The sequence below is a fragment of the Meles meles genome, chromosome 2 (genome assembly GCF_922984935.1).
Source record: "Meles meles chromosome 2, mMelMel3.1 paternal haplotype, whole genome shotgun sequence".
NCBI classification, from domain to species: domain Eukaryota; kingdom Metazoa; phylum Chordata; class Mammalia; order Carnivora; family Mustelidae; genus Meles; species Meles meles.
In genome coordinates, this window is record NC_060067.1 from 185,386,274 (window position 1) to 185,395,596 (window position 9,323).

The 9,323-nt window shown below is 37.8% G+C and overlaps 1 pseudogene; it reads right to left on the reverse strand.

The window, feature by feature from the left end:
• Positions 1-7,418: 7,418 nt before the first annotated feature.
• On the reverse strand, positions 7,419-8,038 carry LOC123936963 (annotated as a pseudogene).
• Between the last annotated feature and the right edge of the window lie 1,285 nt (positions 8,039-9,323).

Consider the following 9,323-nt stretch of genomic DNA (forward strand, 5'->3'; position numbering starts at 1 on the left):
TCAGGTGTCCAACTCTAGACCCCTCTCATAGCACATACACATCCCAGCAAATTTAATCTTGAGATATCTTTTATCCTGAAGAAGGAAGAAATGGGAAATAATGGGATCTCTGCCTTCAATTTTCTTCTTTTTTTTTAGAGATTTTTTATTTATTTAATTGACAGAGAGAGATCACAAGCAGACAGAGAGACAGGCAGAGAGAGAGGGAAGCAGGCTCGCTCCTGAGCAGAGAGCCCGATGCGGGACTCGATCCCAGGACTCCGAGATCATGACCTAAGCCAAAGGCAGCAGCTTAACCCACTGAGCCACCCAGGCGCCCCTCTGCCTTCAATTTTCTAAGGCAATGCCCAAGTTATTAAAAACAAAAACAACAATTAATCAAATTCCCCTTGAGTTGCAGGGAAATGGGCCTTCTAAAACTCTGGCAAGCTTGGGGGTGGGTGGGGAAGGGACCCTGCTTTCTCCCCTAATATTAAGACTGAGTTTTCCTGGAGCTGAGTTTGGTTGAAATAACTAGTAGAGTTTGATGCTTATAAAATTACTTTATTAAGTATTACTACTGATTATTACTCCCAACTGACGATGTAAGACCTGAGAATAAAAGGGCAGAGCCAGAGTAAGAACAAAGATTTCTAGACTGGGCAAGTCCCTATCATGTACAAATAGTTACTGGGACTGTCCCCTTGCCATAGTCTTAGGGATCAAAGAAAGTTAAATTGAAATTTGTGGTGTTAGCTATTATGCTCATTGGCTTCTCTTTCCAACTCCACTTAGTTTATCAGGTTACTTTTTCTGATATGATAGTCTGATGTTTTCCCTGAAGTAGAAATTACAGTTTGTGGCATGACTATCTTGAAGCTAATATAGTTGGACAAATTTATTTCTCCTTTTTTTGAATGAACATGAGGTACAACAGAAAAATAGATACCTGGACAATGTCACAGAGATCTTAATATTTTGCTAAATTGCCTCTTGCAAACAAATCAACTGTCAAAAGCATAATACTCCACCAAAGAAGAATTTATCTGCACACAAAAATGAAATATTTTACATTCAGCTGATAGCCCAAGTTCTGAAATATCTTAATGTATTTTTAAAATTTTATTTTTCAAGCTCTAAGTGACTTGAAGATCTATCACATCAAGAATGGACCATCTTGGACCATCAAGAAGAGGAAACACTGGTTTGACTGATCTAAAAATCATATTTGGCATATATTTACCATAATTTGGATATGTTGTTCAAGCATCTTAAGTCTCAATTACTTCAATGACAAAACATGGAAATAATGTTTACCCTGCAGAATTTCTATCAGAATTAGAGAATTAATACAATGTTTTACCAAAGTAAGAGTCACTAAGGGGAAACACTGTTCATTTTTAAGAAAATATTTTGAATATTCATTGAGAGAAGATTCAGTGCAAGGCTTAGGATAGATGGGTTAAAGTTAGATATGGTACCTTCCTGGAATCTGAGAAGACGTGAAAAAGCTAGAGCTAGAACCAAGGGAGATTAGAGACGTGTTTGGGTGTTTAAATACGACAGAAGGTCGGAATTAAAAAGTACATGTCAATTTCTTTTCTATATGGAAATCAAAGAAAAGCATTCAACTCTGCCTCTAGGATCTGAAGGATATGAGAAGACAGACATAAAAATTGAGTACAATGGTTATCTGGGCTGGTAAACAATAAAGAATGCAAGCCAGGTACAATCAATCAATCAATATCTGCTAGATATAATACAAACATTAAAAATAAAACAAGTTAGAAAATTAGGTCTTTCTCCTGCCCTAATGAGAAAGCTCAGCATATTGGGAACTCCATACTGAACCTCTTAAAACCATACCTACCATCCCCAGCAAGTGGGGTTGGAAATACTATTGCCCCTGTGCAGTCAGGAAGTATACCACTCAGAATCCTTGCTAATTCTGAAGATTGGCCAAAATTGCAGGCAGATGCAATTAGTAGGTTAAGTATGTACAAAAACATACAGCCAACAGGTGTTCAGAAGACCATAGGAGCCTCTCCCATTGTACAGACAACACTGAACTTGGTATAGATGATGGTCTTCAGACAGAGCCACAACTTGTGACTGGCTTAGAGAATTTACCTCTGGATTTATTAATATGGGAGTTTTTTTGAGATCTTGATCAGAATAATTTCATTAAAAATAATACCAGCACCTTTTGAGCTTAACAACAAAAGTTTTAAGAGCAATGGAAGAAGTTAGTAATATTCTGTGTTAGTGAGGGTATGGGGAATTGGTATTCATGCTCATCAAGATAGGAAAGGAAAGTTATTGTGGAAGAAAATTTGGCCTATGAACTGTTTGTAGTTCTGTTTTCCTTTGAAACACACACACACACACACACACACACATACACACACACACACACACATATATATATGTATTTTTTTTTTAATTTTAGGTAGGCTCCACACTCAACATGGGGCTTGAACTCACAGCCCTGAGATTAACAGTTGCTTGCTCTACCAGCTGAGCCAGCCATGCACCCCATATAGTTTTTGAACCAATAAATTAAGATTTAGAAATTTATCTTTAAGATTTTTATTTATTTATTTGACAGAGAGAGACACAGCAAAAGAGGAAGCACAAGCAGGGGGAGTGGAAGAGAGAGAAGCAGGCTTCCCACTGAGCAGGGAGCCCAATGCGGGGCTGGATCCCAGGACCCTGGGATCATGACCTGAGTTGAAGGCAGATGCTTAACAACTGAGCCACCCCAAGGCACCCCAAGATTTAGAAATTTCTCAAAGGATATATAGATGCACATAAGTATTTACATACAAGACATGTTCACCTTTGCCTGACTTCACTTAACAAAAAACAAACTGGACCTTTTCTGTTATCCTCTCCACCTATTGTTATTACATATACTATTTAATCTGCCTAAAATACCTTCGTATCTTCTCTTCCTTGCCTAACTTGGGCTTCTCCTTTAAGACATAGCTCATTTCTCACCTTCTCTAGGAAGAGTTTCCCTGACATTCCAGACAAGATACAAGGTTCCTTCTCTGAAGTCCCATAGAGATTTCTTCATATTTTTATCATTGTGCTTATCACATTACATTAAATCTATTTAAGTGATTTTCTCTGTACCAAATCACAAAATCTTGAGGTATGCAAAAAACAGTTTTTGAATTGAACTAAAGTGAACTATATAACCAAATAGAGACTATAGGAGAGACAGTTTTGGGGAAGATGTGTAATCAGCTTAGATATGTTGAATTTGCAGTAGATGTAAAATATTCAGGGGGAAATTTCAAGAACCATTTGGAAAATTGGCACATGGAAATTCACATTTGGGGATCAAGAAAGATGCCAGGACAAGAGAGATTACCTATGAGCTCTAGCTATTTATTTAGAAGTAGCGCTTTTTTTAAAGGATGAGAATGTTAAGGAAAAATGTAGAAAAAGAGAAAAGAAGGGGGCAGAAAGAACCTTAGGAAGCACCTGCATTTAACCATTTGAAGGAGCAGGCAGTAGGTTTGAAAGATATATGGAGAGGACAATGTTCAAATCACAGGTTGCAAAAATGAGTAATCTATACTCTTATTTCTTGTTATTGTTTATGATTAGAGCTATGGTTCTCAATGTGGGACAATTCTGTCCCTCAAAAAATCTTTGACAATATTTGAGACTTTTTTTTTTCACAGGTAGGGGAGTAGAGATGGGTGAGGGGAGAGATGCTATTAGAATATGGTGGGCTGGTGACAGAGATGCCACCTGTATTAATTTGCTAAGACTCCCCAACTCACATACCACAGATTGAATGACCTAAAGAACACAAACTTATTTTCTCACAGCTCAGTAGCCTGGATGTCCAAGAACAAGATGCCTTCAAAATTTGGTTCCTCCTGAGGTCTCACTCCTTGGCTTACAGAGGGTAGCTTTCTTGCTATGTACTCACTTGGCCTGTGTAGTCTGTGTGTACAAACCCCTGTGTTTTTCTGGGTGTCCTGATTCTGACCCAGGATATGGGTCAGAATGATCCAGGCCCACCTAAATGACCTTATGGCACTGTAATTAACCCTTTGAAGTCTCTATCACCAAACACAATCAGAATACTAAGTGTCAGGGCTTGCACATATGGATTTAGAGGGAAAACTATTCATTTCACAACACTCTGCCCTCTACATACGCTAGAATTGACGTCCTTCTCACAAGCAAAATATATTCTCAGCCCACCCGAACAGCCCAAATTATTTTTTTAAGATTTATTTATTTATTTATTTAACAGACAGAGATCACAAGTAGGCAGAGAGGCAGGCAGAGGGAGAGAGAGGGAAGCAGGCTCCCCACTGAGCAGAGAGTCCGATGCAGGGCTCGATCCCAGGACCCTGAGATCATGACCTGAGCCGAAGGCAGAGGCTTTAACACATTGAGCAACCTAGGCACCCCTCTTTCAGGATTTTTATGGTTTCAGGACACACATTTAGGTCTTTAATCCAGTTTGAATTTATTTTTGTATACGGTGAAGAAAGTAGTCCAGTTTCATTTTTTTCATGTAGCTGTCCAGTTTTCCCAATGCCATTTGTTGAAGAGACAGTCTTTTTTCCAATAGGAAGTCTTTCCTGTTTTGTTGAAGATTAATTGACCATACAGTTATATGTTCATTTCTGGGTTTTCTATTCTGTTCCACTGATCTATGCATCTATTTTCCTGCCAGTATCATACTCTTTTGATGATTACAGCTTTGTTGGGTTTTTTGTTGTTGTTGTTGTTAAAAGACTTTATTTAATTATTTGAGAAATATTGAGAGAGAAAGATAACATAAGTGGGGTAGGAGCAGAGGGAGAAGCAAACTCCCCACTAAGCAGAGAGCCCGATGCAGTCGTTGATCCCAGAACCTGGGGTCATGACCTGAGCCTAAGGCAGATGCTTAACTGACTGAGCCACCCAGGTGCCTCATCACTGCAGCTTTGTAATATAACTTCAAGTCCAGAATTATGATGTCTCCAGCTTTGCTCTTCTTTTTCAAGGTTGCTTTGCTATTCAGAGTCTTTTGTGGTTCCATACACATTGTAGGAATATTTGTTCTAGCTCTGGGAAAAATGCTAGTGGTATTTTGATAGGGATTGCATTAAATGTGTAGATTGCTTTCGGTAGTATAGATATCTTAACAAGATTTTTTTCTTCCAATTCATTAGCACAGGATATCTTTCCATTTCTTTGTGTCATCTATTTCATCAGTGTTTTATAGTTTTCAGAGTCTTTCACTTTTTTAAAATTTAATTTTATTTTTCAGTGTTCTAAGATTCATTGTTTATGCAGCACACCCAGTGCTCTATGCAATACATGTCCTCCTTAACACCCATCATCAGGCTCACCTAACCCCTTACCCCCTTCCCTCCAAAACCCTCTGTTTCTCAGAGTCCACAGTCTCTCATGATTGTCTCCCCCTCCGATTTCCCCCAATTCACTTTTCCTTTCCTTCTCTTAATGTCCTCCATGTTATTCCTTATGCTCCACAAGTAAGTGAAACCACATAATTGACTCTCTCTGCTTATTTCACTCAGCATAATCTCCTCCAGTCCCATCCATGTTGATACAAAAGTTGGGTATTCATCCTTTCTGGTGAAGGCATAATATTCCATTGTATATCTTCTTTATAAGTAATGTGGCTGGATACAAAATCAATGAACAGAAGTCAGTTGTTTTCTTATACACTAATAATGAAAATATAGAAAGGGAAATTAGGAATCAATTCCATTTACTATAGCACCAAGAACTAAGATATCTGGGATTAAACCTAACCAAAGAGGTACTGGATCTGTACTCAAGGAACTACAGACACTCATAAAAGAAACTGAAGAAGACACAAAAAGATGGAAAAGCATTCCATGCTCATCGATCAGAACAATATCATTGTTAAAATGTATACACTGCCTAGAGCAATCTATACTTTCAATGCCATCCTGATCAAAATTATACTGGTATTTTTCAAAGTGCTGGAACAAACAATCTTAAAATTTTCATGGAATCAGAAGAGACCCCGAATTGCTAAGGAACTGGTGAAAAAGAAATACAAAACTGGGGGCATCACGTTGCCTGATTCTTTTTTTAAGATTTTATTTATTTATTTACAGACAGAGATCACAAGTAGGCAGAGAGGCAGGCAGAGAGAGGGAGAGAAGCAGGCTTCCTGCTGAGCAGAGGGCCCGATATGGGGCTCGATCTCAGGACCCTGGGATCTTGACCTGAGCCGAAGGCAGAGGCTTTAACCCACTGAGCCACCCAGGCGCCCCCACGTTGCCTGATTTCAAGCTTTACTACAAAGCTGTGATCACCAAGACAGCATGGTACTGGACACATAGACCAGTTGAACAGAGTAGAGAGCCCAGATATGGACCCACAACTCTATGGTCAAATAGTCTTTGACAAAGCAGGAAAAAATATACAATGGAAAAAAGACAGTCTTTTCAATAAATGGTGCTGGGAAAATTGGACAACTGTGTGTAGAAGAATGAAACTTGACCATTCTCTTACACCATACACAAAGATAAACTCGAAATGGATAAAAGACCTTAACGTGAAGCAAGGAATCTATCAAAATCTTAGAGGAGAACATAGGCATTAACTTCTTTGACATCGGCCACAGCAACTTCTTTCAAGACACTTCTCCAAAGGCAAAGGAAACAAAAGCAAAAATGAACTTTTGGGACTTCATCAAGATCAAAAGCTTCTGCACAGCAAAGGAATCTTTCACTTCTTTGATTAGGTTTATTCCTAGGTATCTTATTGGTTTGGGTACAACTAACCATAAATGGAGTTGTTTTCTGTTTCTCTTCCTGCTGTGTCTTTGTTGGTGTATAGAAATGCAACAGATTTCTATATATCGATTTTGTATCCTGTGACTTTACTGAATTTGTATATCAGTTCTAGCAGTTTTTTGGTGGTGTCTTTCTGGTTTTCCACATATAGTATCATGCCATCTGCAAATAGTGAAACCTTTACTTCTTCCTTGTCAATCTGGTTTCCTTTCATTTCTTTTTGTCTTACTGCCATAGCTAAGACTTCTAGTACTATGTAGAATAAAAGTGGTGAAGATGGACATACCCCTTCATTCCTGGCCATAGAGGAAAAGCTCTCAGTTTTTTTCCCCAATAAGGATATTAGCTGTGGGTTCTTCATATATGGCCTTTATTATGTTGGGGTATGTTCCCTCTAAAAATATGGTATTGAGGACTTTTATCACGAATCGATGTTGGATTTTGCCAAATGCTTTTTCTGCATCTATTGAAATGATCATATGATCTTATCCTCTTATCTATCTCTCTGTTGATCAATTCATTTTTCATCCTATAAGACATAACTTTATTAAAGTAGAAACAATAAAGATTTCAAACCAAGCTGCAATTATTCTTTTGAAACACCAAAAAAAAAAAAGGTCCTTATTTTCAGATGGATACCCTTAATTCTATAATAACATTTACAATGTCATTTCTATTGTTCAGGACTCAGATGCCTTTGCTTCTGACACTTCTGCTTGTGACATGACCAATTCTCTGTCCTTAACCTCTGCATACGTTTCCTCAACCTCTTCCTCCTCATTCTCCTCCAGTACAGTTGGAGTCTGTGTGTTTTCCTGCATGTTTGAGACAGCTTCACCTTAAACTTTGAATTTCTCATCAGCAGCTAATTGGGCCAGCTGAGACAAATCCTTGATCTTGGCTTCCTCAAAAACTATGTAGGTATCTGAAGCTGGGCTCTTGCAGACATCTGGTTTTGTGGTGGGATATTCTTAGACTTCCGGATAGTGACTCTAGTGACTCCTTTAACCTGTTGTAGACCCATTTCCATAACTTCTTTTCACTCCGGTTCTGTTTTGCTTTACTGACTGGTTCTTTATCAATTTCAGCTGCTGCCGCCAGCTGGGCTCATGCGGTTGCCAGTGTGGAATCTTGTTCCTCAAGTTTTGATTCATCAGTATTGGATTCTATTCCAGACCCAGTCTCAGTCGGGGCTATGGTAACTCCTGATTTTTACCAGGGGTGGTTTCTGTGGGTTCAGCTGGCATTGTGTGCAGGGAACATGAAACCAAGATGGCAACAGAAAGGGAGCAAGTGAGAGTGTAGCCAGACTTGTTGCAGAGGGACTATCCTTTCTTTTATTAATGTGATTATCACATTGACTGATTTGTGAATATTGAACCACTCTTGATACCCAATTATAAATCCCTCTTGATTGCAGTGAATGATTTTTTTTTACTTTATAGCATTTTATTTTTAAAAATACAGTATAAAAGAACATAAATAGGGTCTAGATTGTTGTTTGATTATTCTAAACCATGGATATGAAGCAAGGTTGCCCCACAGAACTACATGAGTTGCTAAGATCCTTGTCTAGTAGGACAGTTGCTTCAAGTGGCACTTGAGAGCAAGGCTGAGGGTGAAGTACTAATCTGATTTCTAGAAGAAATATGTAGTTCTGTGAATGATTTTTTTAATGTATTGTTGGGTTTGGTTTGTTAGTATTTTGTTGAGGATTTTTGCATATATGTTTGTCAGAGATATTGGCCTACAGTTCTTTGTTTTTTGTTTTTTTGTGGGGTTTTTTTGGTGTCTTTATCTGGTGCTGATAAAGGGTAATGCAGATCTCCTGGAATGAAATTTGAAGTTTTCTTCCGTTTTCTATTTTTTTAGAATAGTTTGAGAAGAAAAGGTGTTAACTCTTTTTTAAATGTTTGGTAAAATTTGTCTGTGAAGCCATCTGGTCCTGGACTTTTGTTTGTAGGGAGATGTGCTATTTCTGCTGGTTATTGGTCTGTCCAAGTTTTCTATTTCTTCCTATTTCAGTTTTGGTACATTTATGTTTCTAGGAATTTATCTATTTCTTCTAGGTTGTCCAATTTGTTGGCATATAGCTTTTCATAATAATCTCTTATAATTTTTTGTCTTTCTTCTAATTTGTGATTTTATTTATTTGGGTCCCTTATCTTTTTTTTTTTTTTTTTTTTGATAATTCTGGGTAGAGGCTTATCAATTTTTTTTTTCAAAATATCAACTACTGGTTTCATTGATCTGTTCTCTTTTTTATTTTTTTTAGTTTCAATAGCATTTATTTCTGCTGTGGTCTGTGTTATTTCCTTCTTTCTTCTGGCTTTAGGCTTTGTCTGTCATTCTTGTTCTAGCTTCTTTAGGTGTAAGGTTAGGTTGTTTAATCGGGATTCTTCTTGTTTCTTGAAGTAGGCCTGTATTGCTATATACTTCTCTCTTAGGGCCACTTTTTTCCCATCCCAAATGTTTGGACCACTGTGTTTTCGTTTTCATTTGCTTTCATGAACTTTTTTTCTTATATTTCCT